The sequence below is a fragment of the Cetorhinus maximus genome, chromosome 2 (assembly GCF_964194155.1).
Source record: "Cetorhinus maximus chromosome 2, sCetMax3.hap1.1, whole genome shotgun sequence".
Lineage (NCBI taxonomy): Eukaryota > Metazoa > Chordata > Chondrichthyes > Lamniformes > Cetorhinidae > Cetorhinus > Cetorhinus maximus.
Genome location: NC_135880.1, coordinates 221401333 through 221417933, shown reverse-complemented (window position 1 = coordinate 221417933; position 16601 = coordinate 221401333). Strand labels below are relative to the sequence as shown.

Sequence of the window (16601 nt, the reverse complement as noted above, 5' to 3'; positions counted from 1 at the left end):
GGCAGACAGTGGGTGGGGGGTTGGGGTTAGGTGGTGTGTTGGAGGGGGTGCAATGGAAATTTATTTTTATTTAAAAAAACAAAAGGCTTGTGGCTTAAGATAAAAAATGTATGTAACTTGGCGCTATACCCCTCCACAAACATGCCCGCTTCGGCGCTCTTGTCTGATTTTCCATCTGAGATATTTGCTGTCGCTTTTCCTGAATTTGCTACAGCAACTGTTCTCTCTTCGTTGCATTTGTTAGAGTTTGAGAGTGATCCAGGTATGCGGTTGTTTTGAGATGTGCCGCATTTCTCAGAAAGGGGAGGCCGACCCCTTGAGGTTTCCTTTTGTCTCTCTCTAAGCTGCAAAGCTGAAAATATGCTTGAAAGAGTTCCTTTTGCAGCTTACTACCACTCCACCCCCTCCCTCCATCCCTTAGCCCACCGAAAACAAAACACCTCTTGTGAATTCTATATTGAGACACATTTTGCTGTTATTTCCATTGGCGCTTTTAATACCAAACTTCTCCGTGAATGAGAAGAATTGCATCATCTGCCTAATTGCATCCAGTTTGCTGTTGCTAGTGAATGAAAGGTACTACAAGGCAATATGACCAAAATAGTGAAGCAAAAATGGATGAGGATGAGCAACCATTAATCCCACATCTATATTGTTTTTATATAATAGAATATTATTTCAACAGGGAGTCCTTTCTTTGCAAGTTAGGTTTTGTTACAGTTTTCAGTAACGGGGTTGTGTACAGATAAACCTTCAAAAGTTATCTGAATGTGAGGGGGAGGAAAATGAGGAAGAATTCTATGTTGATTAATTGTCTGTTAATTGGATGTTTGCTGTAAGTAATTTAAAGCAGTAAAAAAAAACTAGATGGAACTGTAACTCAATAGTCAGTTCAATCTGGCTGGACATGGGCTAGTTTGTAGTTTTGAAAAAAAAAGATTCCTCAGGATATCGTCGGACTCTGGAATGCTGGGGCCTCTTTGGGAATCTGGTGTCCATTTACAGTGCATCTTGTATGGCCGACCACTGAGCCAAGGGCAGAGGGCTTAGGCCTCCTGGTATGTGATTGATTATGTGGTATTTATGCCATTGAGGACATTTCAGCAGCTTAGGGTCAAGGGGTCATCTCGTGTGTCTTACTGCAAATCCGTTTCCTTTTGTACAGTGAAGACTTGAGTGAACAAAAACAGCTTTTTTCTTCCTTGGGAAAAAGAGTGAGGTGGGATGGGGGGAGGTGTGGTGTCAATTCAACCCTTTTTGACGGAATGTCCTTTAATGTTGAGCTCTTTTCATTCCAAACAGCGGTGAGCTGTGCTTACCTCATCACACTGTTGTTGCCACGTTGTCCTATTTAAGGAAGTCTGCAGGTCTCAGGGAAAAAAATTCTCTGTATAATCTGTCATCATCTGAATATTTAAAATCTCACTGCTGCAGAACAATGAGGGACAGTTTCACTTGTAAATCGCTAATTAGAGTCAGATGAGGAGGGATGGGAGGAGGCTTGAGCAGATCATAAATGCTAGCACAGATTAGTTGGGCCAAATGGCCTGTTTCTGTGCTGTACGTGCTGTGCAATTCGATGTAAATAGCACCTCAGATAACTCTGAACTAAGGAGAGCTGTTCTAAAATAGAGGAGGTGCGAACTGAGAGGTAGGAAGGTGGGGGCGGAGGAGATGGTGAATGAAGGTTCACTTTTTAAAATTTCCGCTCATTTTTATTTACTCTGTGAATTGGTTTGCTGCCAAACATTGTTGTTTTCATATGGACACTAACTGCCCAATGTAGCTTGGGTGCAAAGTTCCCTGAGCTGCATTTGAGACAGTGGTTGCCTTATTCCACTTTAAGCTTTGCATCTACCTGAGCTGTCCAGAGCAAAGTCAGGTTTATGTTTCATATTTAGAGTGATCCCAAGGTGCTAAAGATTTAACCAGCGTTCAGATACTGGTGACAGAGGTCCGTGCTCTCCCATGCAAGATCCCTTTTCCGGGGATACGTGTCGGGAAGGTTGGAAGTGTAGAATCATAGAGATTTCAACAAAGGAAAAGACGGCCATTCAGCCCATTTGCCCCTGTGCCAGTGCAGGCACCATATCAACGCTATTGAATCGTAGCTTTTCTTGAACCTTCCAATATTTTCCTTTAAATGTTGTCATAGAAAGGGCTTCAGCAACAACCATGGTAACGGATTCCACTTTTTAATTTCAAGCAATTTCTTTGAACCCACCATCCATTGCAGGTTCTTTCACTAACTTTTATCCTTCCTTGTTGGTGATTTTCTCAGCCTGCTCCATTCGAACGTGCTGGTGTTTGAAATTCCCTTCAGTGAAAGCAAAGCCTACGGGCCAGAATCAAGGTTTAAATTTTCACCCTAATTTTGAAACCTTTCTCCTTTGGCCAAACTTGTCTGTACCTGCTCTCTGAAAGAGCTATCCAATTTGTCCCACTCCCCCTGCTCTTTCCTCCCATGGCTCTAAAATCTTCTTCCAATTCACGTTTGAAAGTTACTGTTGAATCTGCTTCCACCGCCCTTTCAGTGTGTTCCAGATCACATCTCACTGTACAAACAATTTTCTTCTCGACTCCTGGTTCTTGGGCCAATTACCTTAAACCTGTGTCCTCTGGTCAAATCTCCCCTTCACCTTCTGTGCTGCATAACACAATCTCCGCTTCTCTTGGCTCTGCATCATTGACATCACTCACACAGTTCCAGTAGTTATAATTATTATTCCTCAATTTTGGATGTTGGGATCCCTGGCTCGCCAAGAAAACCAGCGGTAACATGTTGGATTTGTTGAGAGGCTGTTCATAACTTGTAGTTTGTGCTGGTCAAGAGTGATAAACACATTTGGGAGCCATCAGCTCTATAACTCAATGTGGAAAGCTGCTCGACTTAACTGTAGTCTATTCCTTTTATCAACAATGGAACCACAGGTTAGTTAGTGGGATGTGTGTTTGTCCAACCTGCTCTCCCATTGTCATATTGGCTGAGGGTGGTGGGGGGGATCTGAAAATGTTTTCTTTTGATTTTAGCTTAAATTTGTTTCAAGGTCTGCAATATGGAATTTTGTTAAAATGTGACGAGGGTCAGATGTTCTGATTAGCGATGGGGAAGGTTAACGAATCTACCTCGGCCTGTGTGTGCATCTGTGTGTTTCTCTGCACCCCAATCGAGCCCTAACATTAACTAAACCGTGGTTTGTTGGGAGCCTGGGGGCTGCTCTTGTTACTGAAGTCCATCTGTAAATATGGAAAGGAAAGAATGACAGCTGCCATTTGCCCTGATTTAATCGAAGCAGAGCTGGTTGTTGGGGAGGGGGCGTTGGGGGAGGGGAGGAGTGGGGTGGGAGGCCATATCTTGGTAAGTAATTGACACAATGACCACAAGGTACACGGGTGACAGCAATCTCTACCAGATGTCGCAATTTATGATGCACTTTGTGCAGCTCTGTCTGACCCGAGGGCTTGACTGCTCTGTCCCTATGCTTTCATTTCCTGAAGATCTGGATAACTGCTGTGGAGTGGCGCTGAAGCGCACTAGCACTCGTTTGACAGGGATTGAAGGAGAGTGGAGGGGGGGGTTGTGGGGGCTGGTGTAGGGATTTGCATATCTTACTCTGAGAATCTAAAAGAGGGCTCTTTGTCTGCTCGCTGTAGATGAACATAATATCACTCAGTATTTCGCGCACACTCTTCGAGAAGGGGCCAGCCTTTCCTCGGGGTTTCCATAATCCATTTGTTACGTTTGCACACTGGCTCTCACCCCCCACCAAATAAAAAAGGTGGGAGTTTTATTGGTGGACGGTTGGTACATTAGATGCAAATGATGATGTGCTCCCAATTTATTTAGATTTTACATCTGGGGGGAATGTATTTTTTTATGGAAATGCAGGAACTTTTGGATTTTGCTTTTTCCTACTGTCCAGTGGCACCTCCCTGCTTTTTAAAAAATTCATTCTCAGGATGTGGGCTTTGCTGGCAGGGCCGGCATTTATTGCCCTTGAGAAGGTGGTGGTGAGCTGCCTTCTTGAACCGCTGCAGTCCATGTGATGTAGGTACACCCACAGTGCTGTTAGGGAGGGAGTTCCAGGATTTTGATCCAGCGACAGTAAAGGAACGGTGATGTAGTTCCAAGTCAGGATGGTGAGTGAATTGGAGGGGAACTTGCAGATGGTGGTGTTCCCATGTATCTGCTGCCCTTGTCCTTCTGGATGGTAGTGGTCATGGGTTTGGAAGGTGCTTTTGAAGGAGCCTTGGTGAATTCCTGCAGTGCATCTTGTAGATGGTACACACTGCTGCTACTGTGCATTGGTGGCGGAGGGAGTGAATGCTTGTGGATGTGGTGCCAATCAAGTCCAAGTGGGATGCTTTGACCTGGATGGTGTCAAGCATCTTGAGTGTTGTGGGAGCTTCACTGATCCAGGCAAGTGGGGAGTATTCCATCACACTCCTGACTTGTGCCTTGTAGATGGCGAACAGGCTATGGGGAGTCAGGAGGTGAGTTACTTGTCGCACGATTCCCAACATCTGACCTGCTCTTGTAGCCACAGTATTTATATGGCTGGTCCTGTTCAGTTTCTGGTCAATTGTTAAGCCCCAGAATGCTGATAGTGGGGGATTCAATGATGGTAACAACATTGAACATCAAGGGGCAATGGTTAGATTCTCTCTTGTTGGAGATGGTCCTTCTGTGGCACGAATGTTACTTGCCACTTGTCAGCCCAAGCCTGGATATTGTCCAGGTCTTGCTGCATTTGGACATGGACTGCTTCAGTATCTGAGGAGTCACGAATGGTGCTGAACATTGTGCAATCATCAGCAAACATCCCCACTTCTGACCTTATGATGGAAGGAAAGTCATTGATGAAGCAGCTGAAGATGGTTGGGCCGAGGACACTACCCTGAGGAACTCCTGCAGTGATGTCCTGGAGCTGAGATGATCGACCTCCAACAATCACAACCATCTTCCTTTGTGCTAGATATGACTCCAACCAGCGGAGAGTTTTCCCCCTGATTCCCATTGACTTCAGTTTTGCTCGGGCTCCTTGATGCCACACTCGGTCAAATGCTGCCTTGATGTCAAGAGCAGTCACTCACCTCACCGGCTGCCAGTGGTAACTATGGCTGAAGTGCTTATTCCATGAGGCACCAATTCCCCCTCCCTGCGTCTTACACTAGAGTGGGTCCAGATGACAAATGGTGGTAGCCTGTTCAACATTGGAGGGCTTCACAATAGAGCCCCGAAAGCTCTTGGGAACAGGATGTTCCTAGCAGGATAATTTGTTTTTCCTCTCTATGCCTCTCCGCTCCCTAACCTGCAATGCTGTGGTCAATTACATAGGTGTATCGAATTATGTGGAATTTACGCATAGCACCAGGCTGTTCAGCCCATCTGTTCTGTGCCAGTATTAATGTTCCACACGAGCTTCCTCTCTTTCTCACCCCATCAGCATATCCTTCTACTCCTTTCTCCCGCATGTGGTTTCATTTATACTATTTACCTCAACCACTCCCTGTGGTAGCGAATTTCACATTCTAACCACTCCACGGGTAATGACGTTGCTCCTGAATTCCTTGCTGGATTTATTAGTGACTATCTTATATTTATGGCCTACCTTGCTCTCCAATTTGCACACTGGTTGAGGGGGGAACCTGGAAGTGTTTCTTGTTTTGGTTTAAGTTTGATTCAAAATCTGAATTATGGAAACTAGTTAAAATGTGACTGGGGGCAGATTTTCCATGTGAAGGTGAGGCTTAATGAGCGGCTCCTTGGGGAAATAATGGCTACCCTTCCAAGGCTTTCCCAATGTGCATGACCGGTGGGAGAGATTCTCTAAAGCTGAGCGCTTGCTTGGAAAATCATCCTTGGTTTGTAGGAGTTCAAAGGGAATTTTAAAACTTTACCCCACGCGAGTACAGCAAATAATTAGGAAAGCTAATAGAATGTTATCATTTATTGTGAGGGGAATTTAATACAAAAGTAGGGAGGTTGTGCTTCAGTTGTACTGGACACTGGTGAGACCACATTTGGAGTACTGTGTACAGTATTGGTCACCTTATTTAAGGAAGGATGTAAATGCATTGGAAGCAATTCAGAGAAGGTTTGCTAGACTAATACCTGGAATGGGTGGGTTGTCTTGAGGAAAGGTTGGACAGACTAGGCTTGTATCCGCTGTGGTTTGGAAGAGTAAGAGGTGACTTGATTGAAACATATAATATCCTAAGGGGATGTGGAGAGGATGTTTCTTCTTATGGGAAATCTAGAACCAGGGGTCACTGTTTAAAAATGAGTTGCCCAATTAAAACAGATGAGGTGAAATTTTTTCACCCAGAGGTTTGAGTGTCTTTGGAACTCTCTACCTGAAAAGGTGGTGGTGCAGAGTCTTTGAATATTTTTAAGGCAGAGGTGGATAGATTCTTGGTAAGCAAGCGGGTGATAGGTTATCGGGGGAGGTGGGATGCAGATTTCAGGTTACTATCAGATTAGCCACGATCTTATTAAATGGCAGAGCAGGCTCGAGGGGCTGAATGGCCAACTCCTGATCCTTGTTCGTATGCTACTTTTTTATAGGAACAAAAGATTGGAATCTCATTGAATAAGAGAATGAGGGCTTGACATGGGCGTTCTCTGGACCAGTGACCCAGATACTTTGCACGTGTCGGTTGAACTTTAACTCAAATTTCATCTAAAGTGACCCTTAATGTTAGGGTGGGAAATGTTGAATTAATGATCTGCAGAAAAATCTCGTGCCCGTGCCCAATTAACTTTGTGGCAGGATTGGGCAGCGCACACCAGTTACCTCGATCCCTAGCACCAGACTTACTTTACTGTGAGACTTCCAGGCTGCCTCTGCCCAGTGCAGCTCTGAGGGAGTGCTGCACTGTTAAGAGACCCTGTCTTTCAGATGAGCTGTTAAAGTGAGGCCCAGTCTGCTTTCTCAGGTGGGTGTGTGAGATCCCATGACACTATTTTGAAGAAGAGCAGGGAAATTCTCCCAGTGCCCCCAGCCGATATTTATCCCTCAACCAACATCACTAAAGCAGATTATATGACCATCACCCTCATGGCTGTGTGCAAGTTGGCTGCTGCATTTCTACATGACAGCAGGGATGATGCTTTAAAAATTATTCATTGGCTGTTAAGTGTTTTGGATCCTGAAGCCATAATGTAAACACAGGTGTTCTTTGCAATGGACCAAGACATGTATCAAACTATGTCTGGTTCTTTTATTTTAAATGTTGATGCAAGGGATAGGAAGCGCAGGTATGGTCCTGTCTCCAAGGCTTGTATCTAGACTCGTGTCCCAGGGTGACTTGGCTGGGAGGAAGAAGGTGGTCAAAGAATTCGCCTGGCCTGTGTACTAACCTCATTGCTAGGTACAGCGCTTTTACCCCATTTGGCTTGCAATTAGTTAGTGTCTTGCTGCCTCTTTATAGATAGCACTGCATGAAGCACTTTTGAATGAAGTACTTTTGAACTGCGATGACCATTGTGTGGACAAACATGAACGCACAATGGTGAGACGAATAGCTAGCTCATCTGTAGGAGATGGAGTGACTCCTCAATGAGGCGGGTTCTGCTGGCGAGGGATTCATACTGTAAACGGAGAGTTTACACAGTGAGCTACTTCCTCCTCCTTGAAGATCTATCTCGGGTGACCCATTCTGTAGCACCATCTAGTGGTGCGAAGCAGAATGAAGCCATCAGTTTCCCACTTTGAGTTCCCAATCTTGGCCGCAAGCGTCAGCTGCTAAGAGTACGGGCTTGATTCGAAGAAGAGAAAAATCATTAATCTAGGCCGACCGATGTAAGGTGTGGCCAGATGGCACTGTCGAACTGAACCCCAGTGAGAATCAGTGTCTTCAGGAAAAGTGAAGAAAGATTAGGGGGGGCGGGGGTGCAAACAAATAAAAGGGGCCTTTGATTCAGCTGCTGATGTTTTTTGGAACGTCATAACGTTTCTTAAAGAGAAATCAGATAATCAAAGGCCTGCTGTATTAGTTAACCCGCCAATCATTTGCTGTGAGGTGTTACGTAACATTTTCAGCATGCACATTTGAAAATTATTCAGCTGCAGTCATGGGACCAAAACTAATGATCAGTGCGATGGGCCATAATGTTAATCTGCATCAGGGGCTTCAAGTCAGCAATGATCATTGTAAAATATTCCAGGGCCGGGAATGGCTATTGAGGAGGCGGGAGTAGAGCCCCTGTATCGTTGAGTATCGTGAGTTTTAAAAGCGAGACTGTGAACCGAGCCTAGTTAGTGAACGTGCTCCGGAACTGGGACCTTCAGCTAATCAAGTCTGCTATTGCCCAGTGCTTTAATTCTCTATCTGTCACCTATTTCAGTCTTTGGTGCCTGTACTATAAGCTGTAATAGAATCTATAAAAGTTGGTGTTTAAAGAGAGAGTCTTGCCCTTTTGACCGTTTTTTTAAAAAAACAATCCAACCTTTGTGTAACTCTGATTAACTTGAATTGGATTTTCTCTCCAGCTTATATAGTATTTGCAGCACACAAACAGACCATTCAGCCCATCAAGTCTATGCTAGTGTTTATACTTCATACTAGCCCTCACCTTAATTCATCTCACTCTATCGCTATATCCTCCTTTTCTCCTCCGTGTGTTTATCTAGCTCCCTCCTAAATGTATCAATGCTATTCGCCTCAGTCATCCCTCGAGGCAGCAAATTCCACATTCTCGCCACTCCCTGGGTCAAGATGTTTGTCCTGAATTTCTCATTGGATTCATAAATGATGTATATTAATGATCCTCCATTCTGTACTTCCCAAAACTCTGGTATTTTCAAGTATTAGTTCAATGGTGATTCTGGGGAATATTATTGGAAATTCTAGTTTGGAGGATTCTATTAAAGTGCTGATGTTGCTTGATGCTGTCACGGTCCCAGGCTACAGGGCTTCAGTTGTGTGTGTGTGTGTTTGTGTATTTATTTGCCTCAAACCATTTGATTTCATTGTTGAAGCAAACCACCTATCTAATGATGTCAGTCAGCACCCACTGTAACTAAAACCACATCTGTGGAGTACTTTTTAAAAGCAGCAAGCTATGGTCTGGAATGTACTGCATGAAAGGACAGTGGAAGCAGATTCTATAGTAGCTTTCAAAAGGAAATTTAAAGGGGGGAGTTTTTCAGCAGAAGGGCAAAGGAATGGATGAATTAGGTAACTCTTTCAAAGAGCCAGCGCTGGTATTATGGGCTGAATGGTCTCTTTCTGTGCCATGTCGTTCTATGCATGATCATTTCTTGCGTTTCAAACAAAACTGGCAGCTCTCATCCTTTTCAGGTTTTACTGATGGGCCTAAAGGTACTCGAAGGGCAGTCAGATTTTTATGCTGGTTTGGAGGTTGATGGTGAAGACACTCTTGCACGTTCAAGGATGCAAAAATCGTACAGCCAAGCAAGTTGTGAGGTATAACTTGCAGCGTTCCATACCTAGAACACTCAGTGGGTCCTTGTGTGCCAAAGCTGAAGGTTACCCAACCCGATGGTGAAATGGTGCAGCGTGGGACTGTTTGGAAGGAAGCAGCTTGACACTGTTTGAGTTTGATGCTAAGTAGAATACATCAGCACCAAACTTGCTTTGTGGGCTTGGTAAAACTGCCAAACCTTTCCAAACCAAGGTGCAGCTGATTTTAAATGCAGATCCTCGCTCAACATATCTTCAATTTAGCAGCAAGTAAGGGATTGCTTTGGCAATACTTGTAACCATCTCTCTCACCCTCGCATTCTCACACACATACTCGACACACACACACACACCATCCTGCACTTTCTGACTGCTTTGATTTCTGATGTGCAAATTGGAATCATTCAAGTGGACAAACCAGCTGCTGAGTTAAGATGTTATTGGGCAGAGACAAGGAAGTACTGTAACCCAAGCCTTTCTTACACTGCCCAGATGCAAGATCAACAGACTTACAGGAGTGCTTTGTTGAGTGTCGCTTGGGTCAGCTCTACATAAAAGCTTGGCTGATCCAAGCATCATTCTGATCCTGGTATCCATTCACTCCCATTATACAGGGGTTTTGATCCATGTCTGCATTCTCATAGCAAACTAATCATGCATCCGTCAAGAGTTCACTGGTACTTTCGATGCAAATAGGTAGCAGATGATGTACGATCAGTAATTCGACACCGTGCTTGCTACACAAGTGAGGCTTAACTGTATGTCTTGCGAGGAAATGTAAGCGGATATCAGGCTTCTAATGGTCTCTGTTTATGATGGCTTTTGAGGCAGCGTCTATAATTGTCTATTTTCAAATAACAAATGAGACGAAGTATAGGATGCTAGCAAGGCTGAAAAGAGCAAAACAAAAGAACTCACATTTATATAGAACCTTTTAATGCCCTCCGAGCACCCAACAGCCAATGAAGTACTTCTCGAGTGTAGTCACTGTTGTAAGGCAGCGAATTTTCACACAGCAAGCTCTCGAAAAACAGCAATGTGATGTTCACCAGTTAATCCATTTTACTGATTGGTGGTTGAGGGATAGATATTGTCATGGACGAAGTTCCCCGCTTCTCTTCAAAGAAGCGCCATGGGATCTTTTTATGTCCACCTGAGAGAGCAGACAGGGCCTCAGTTTAACATATCATCCAAAAGACTGCACCTTCAACAGTGTAGCACCCCCTCAGTACTGCATGGGAGTGTCAGCCTAGATTATGTTGTCAGGGCCTGAATTTCACACTCCCCCTGCTGGCAGGTTTTTAAGCGGCGGTTGTTGTTGGGGTGGGGGGGGGCCTTCCTCTTCTGACTGCGGGTACTCCCATTGAGGTCCAATTGGGCACTGGACCTCCCTACCCTCCCCACCCTGGGACCCCCCCCTTATCTAGTCCTCTGGTTCCGAGACTCAGACTCAGGCATGTTGGTGCAATTCCTCTTCAGTCCACCGCAGCTCTTGTCACTGCAGAGACTGGAGAGCTGCTGCCAATCGGATTGGCCGGCAGGTCTTTTAAGGTGGGATCCCCTCCCGAGTGAGGGGCGGAAGCCAATTGAGACACTTTTACTAGTGTGCAGGTCACTCGGAGTAAGCGGGGATGTATTCCCCGGTGGCTCTTTGGGTGGCCGGAAGGGAGACCTCACCATCCGAAAAACTCAGGCCCAGCTCTCCAGAGTGGGAGTTGAACCCCCAACCGTCTGACTGAGGGATGAGTGGCCATGTACCAACCTCCTTCCCTCACAAAGCCCGTTATATTTTTCCTCTCTGCATAATAACTGATCACATCTCTGTGAACGATGAGTGCTGAAGGAATTAGTTTTTTTCATATTTTGAGGAATTTTTTTCAGCTGAGACTGAAGTTGCCTCTGCCTGAAATGAATTTTTTTTTTTTAATGTGGGCCAGGCCAGCATTTATTGCCCATCCCTCATTCAAAGGGCATTTAAGAGTCATCCAGATTGCTGGGGTCTATGGTCACATGTAGGCCAGACCAGGTAAGGATGGCGGATTTCCTTCCCTAAAGGACATTTAATTCCAAATTTTTATTGAATTCAAATTTCACTTTCTGCCATGGTATTAGGGTATGTAATTAGAGTATTACCCGGTGTCTCTGGGTTACTAGTCCAGTGACAATACCACTATGCCACCGCCTGCCCCATACTCCTTTCAGCGCAAGAGAAAAATAATCCTTGATGTGGCCACCTTTTATTGCTCATCCTTTTCCCCGAGAAGCTATTGGCGAGCAGCCTTTTATCGAATTGGATAGGACTGATGGTATCTTGCTCGGCCACTTCATAGAGTAGCTAAGAGTTGACCACGTTGGTATGAGACTGGAGTCACATATAGGTCTGGACTAGGTAAGAACAACAGGTTTCCTTCCCTAAAGAGCATTATTGAACCAGGTAGGTTTTAATAACAGTCCAACAGCGTCATGTTCACTTTTACTGATATCAGTTTTTTTGTATTCAGTTTAATTTCAAATTCTCAAATAGCCATAGTAGGATTTGAACTCCCGTTTCCTGCGTGGCTATCCAATGATTAGTGACCGGCAGTGGGAACACTTGGCAGGTGTATTCAGTTCTCCTTTTGTGAAATGGGATATCCCCCTTAATAGAAACTGAATACACTTATCAAAGTTAATTTCGGTTTTTTCTTTGTGGCTGAAATTGCATTTGTTACCAAACTTTACAAATTTTCATGTTGATGCACAAAAGGTCCAGTTGTTTTATTTTAACAAATGGCACATTGTGTTTGAACAATTCATTTAGCTTTTTACTGTAGTGATTTGCAATGATTTCTTTTCTTGTTAAAGTTGCCTTTGATTCTGGTACAAGTACTGCTGGTTCACATGTATAACACCATTAATCAGTCCTGAGGTAAGTAGATACTACAGTTCTGTTGCACTGGGGCCTGACGGTGTCCTGGGTTTTGAGTTGCTCCTGTCTGTGCAGGTTAGAAAACTTGATGAAATTCCAGAGATGCCTTGAGAATGAAGTCGGATTTCAGCCCCATTTGTTTTTGGAAGAGGGACTGATTGATTCCAATATCGTTTTCCCTTCCTGTGGTCTGTAGGGACTTAGTGACCTCGTGAAAGGCTTGAATAAGTCGTGCTTTGTTGCTAAGACCCTATCTGCACTCGCGAGCTGTTGATATAGGCTGCTGATTCTCTGGATAGAACACATTTACTTTTGCAGGCCAGCATTCAGAATGTCTGTTTGGGCAACATTGAGGCAGGAGCAAGCTCGCTCACAGGCTTGTTCAAAAGTCATCATAGTGACTGAAAGTCTCTTGCCGCACACTCCTCCCCCGATGGTGTGAGGAGCTGTATATTGGGATGATAATGTTAAAGCAGACTGATGGACTTTGTTCTCAGCCTACCTGTGATCAGAATGGGCTGGAGACTGGAAGCTTCCAACACCAATGGCTCCATCCATTTACAATGACTACAGGCCCTGGCCATTTGTAGCAGCCTCAAGTTGTGCTTTGCCTTTTACAACTCCTTGGAATATGACCTTGTGATTTGGAATCTCTCTGCCACCAAACGCATTGCTGTTATCTTGTTTCTAGTTCAGCTAGTGTTGGCACTATAGACATGTCTGAAGGCAATGACCTCTTGCTTCAAACTGGGCTGCCCCCCACAATGCCACCATTGGTTGCCTAGTGTCTGTACTCGCACCACCATGTCTTCCCACAGCCAATCGGAAAGCCAACACTACCTGATTGGATAAATCTTGACCGTCATTCAAACAGCCTTTTTATCCCATGTCCGATAATTTCTGTAAAAAAAAATAAATAAACAAAAACGCTTTCTATTTCCTCCTTGAATATATCTCCTGGGTTTTGATCACAGCAGAGACCTGGAGAAAATTCTTCAATTACTGGAGACTCCTGGGCAACCCTGGAGGGTTGGCAACCTTAAGCAGAGCATGCCCTCAGGAGTGGTACTGTTCCAGTGCAGGGAGCCATTTCAGGACAACAAATCACCAGCAGAGGCAGGTGCTGTTTATAGTCTAAAGTCCAGCAGTATGAAAATCGAGCACACCACAGTCCCGTGTGTGATCTGTCCAAGGTCCTGAAACTCAGCTCTCAACAGTCATTTTGATATTCCAGTTTATTTTCTGTTTTTAAATGGTAACTCTCTTTTTTTGCTCATGTTTCAGTCACAAGAGATCCTTATTGTCCCTGTTGTGCGTCACTTGAGGCCACAGGGTTTTCCAAAATAACCGCTTTGGTCCATTTTGCCTGCCCTGTACCATTGTTTATCAGTGGGAGCGTGTATTTGATTTGCTTCAGTAATATGAGGAGCGTTCAACCTTTTTGTGCTACTTGGGTGCTTTCCATGGGCGCCTTCAGTAAAAATTCTCACCGATGTCTTTGCCAATATTTATTCCTCAACCAACATCATTAAAACCAATTGGCCATTTTCGCATCGCTGTTTGTGGGAGCTTGCCGTGCATGAATTAGCTGCTGTATTGCCTATATAACAGCAGAGACTACACTACAAAAAATAATTACCTGTAAAGTGCTTTTGGGACATTCTGAGGGCATAACGTGCTATATGAATGTAAGTCTTTTCTGCATGTAAAATCTGTTTGAATTGCTGACTGGCTCCAAAGTCAAGCCTAGACCTCATTAAAATATATCTGTCAGGAGCAATACACAGTTATCTTGCGATATTAGATAATGGATGATGCACACATTTCCTATGTGGTTCCACGCATGACAATCCTCAGTGTTAACCACTGACAACTTTGAGTTTTAATTGTGAATAAATTCACATTATCTGACATTATCTGTTTTTTTTAGGAAAGTGAGGCAAAATGATTCTTAAACTTTATTTGCTGTTAAACATTTTCTGTATAGCTGCTGCCACCAACCCCCCCCAACACTGTTGAATGGCAGCAATGAATAATGGAAAGGGGAGTGAATGCAGTCATGTGCAGTGGTACTTGAAACTTCAGACTTTGATTTCAATTGCCTACTGTGGAAGATAACCTCTACTTCAGTACACTCTCTGATATAACCATACCCTGGAAACTTGTCTCATCTGAGTTCTGTTCATAAAATAGCAAGCAGCGTCTATGGCTGGGTAGGTTGAAATGCCTCTTCAACGATTGCCTGCACCTATATGGCGCCTTTAACATAGTCAGACATCCCAAGGTGCTTCACAGGAGTGTTATCAGACAAATTTTGTCAGAGATATGGGGTATTAGAAGAGGTGACCAAAATATTGGTCAGTGAGGTAGATTTTTGGGGAGGGTCTGAAAGGTGGAGGAAGAGGTAGAGAGGTGAAGAGGTTTACAAATTAATTCCAGAACAAGGGGTCAAGGAAACTGAGGGCATGGATGCTAATGGTGTAATGATGAAAATCAGTAGCCTTATTTTCAAAACCCTAATGATTTTTGAACACCTTTTACAGAATCTTCCCTTCCTCTGCTCTAAGCTGAACAATTCCAGTTTCTGTAGCCAACACAAGTATCATTCTAGTAACTCCTCCTCTGCATCGTTTTCAAGGTCTTGACATCCTTACTAAAGCGTGGTGCCCAGAATTGGACATGCTACTCCTGCTGAGGCCCAGCCAGTGATTTATCAATTTTGAACCTAACCTTTCTTGTTTTTTTTTGATGATGTATCATTTAGTTGTTGCTCAGTTCAGTATTAGAACAGTTGTGTGCCCTTAAACTTCCTAAAATGCAGACAACTGAAACAATTATTCAGTAGAATATACATATAATACTGTGGTTTTGCTCCTCTAGCCCTTGACTATGGGGACTGACTGTCCGTAAAAGGATGAATTAAGAAAGGGGGAGAAGTTTTATTTGACTGTGAAGTTTCTGTCAATTGTTGTTGGAGTCAAGAGGTGGAAACAGTCACTCCATAAGACGAAGCCATAGAGTCTGCGTAGGGAAAGGACAGAGGGGTTGAAACAAGGGAGTAGAACTAAACCATAGATCATTTAGGTGGGGTGCTTTGGCATTGTCCTGCTTTGTGGATGGTGGTAAGAATAAGTCAGCTGACTGGTACACCCACACAAGCCCTGTGTAAGCCAATGTATCCTTTTTGTGGATCTGCCAATACAAAGAGTGGTAAAACTTGAATATATTTTCCAACATTCATCTTGTGCCCAGTGCAACAGAACATTTCAGAACAGGCAGTGAAACCACATTGCATGCAAAATAGGTAAACATTTGGAACAGTAAATCAAAGCAATCACTTGTAAATTCTGATGTCAGAATTGGTAATGGTGACCAGATGCTCTGAGATTGAACAGATTTTAAAAAAGGAACTCTTTCATCCACTCTCTGCCCCAGCTATTTTTTTTGATATTCATTCTTGAAATGTGGGTATTTATTACCTATCCTTTTGATAACTTATGGAACATTTTGCTTTATTAGAGGGCACTATATAAATGTTTACTGAAGAGCAAGTACTTAAGCATTGCTTGTTTCATAACTTAACATGGCCAAAGAGTGAGTCACTTATGTTTACCCTGAGTCACTGGGTTGTGTTGCCCTTCTGTGTTGTATAAACTATTATTTTCCCATCTCCAGTTTTGTAAAATTGAAGTGCAGTTTTGATGCTGAGCTCACTCTTGCTCAAGTCTGCTTCGAGGTATTGTGGTTCTATGATAATTGGAGAGTTTGACATTGAAACAGGCACTGAGGCACATTATTGGAATGGTATGAACAATTGGAAAACATTTTGCATGGAGGGTGGGAGAGAGAGAGAGAGAGAGAGAGAGAGAGAGAGCAGCAGCCACTATAAAATTGCCGTACAGATCAGAAAGATCCCACATTCCCTCTCTGGTCCCTGCATAGCTCTCGTGGTTAAGGTTGTGAACCTTGGCTCCCTCAGGATTCTTCATCATTATACATTGACTCATGTTGGAAAGTTCACTCATGGCAGGTGAGGACTAGTTTTGGTGTTGACTATGATGGTCCTCTGTGGTCTCACAGCTTGCGGGCATAAAGGATTGTACATAGAGTAGCCTCTTGAACTTGGCTCTGAGCTTGTGTTCCAGCAAGAAAATTGGGAGAGAGTGAAATTCTGAAAGGCTTCTCCGCCTTCAGTCAGTTATATCTGAGGAAGTAGGAGTGGCGATTGACTATATTACCATCTTATTATGCGCACTTGGTGTGA

The 16601-nt window shown here is 43.9% G+C and overlaps 1 protein-coding gene across 4 annotated transcripts in view; it reads left to right on the top strand.

Moving 5' to 3' along the window:
* Nucleotides 1-16601, top strand: part of zbtb16a (zinc finger and BTB domain containing 16a) — a 249716-nt gene that overhangs the window by 188048 nt on the left and 45067 nt on the right. The window lies entirely within an intron of this gene.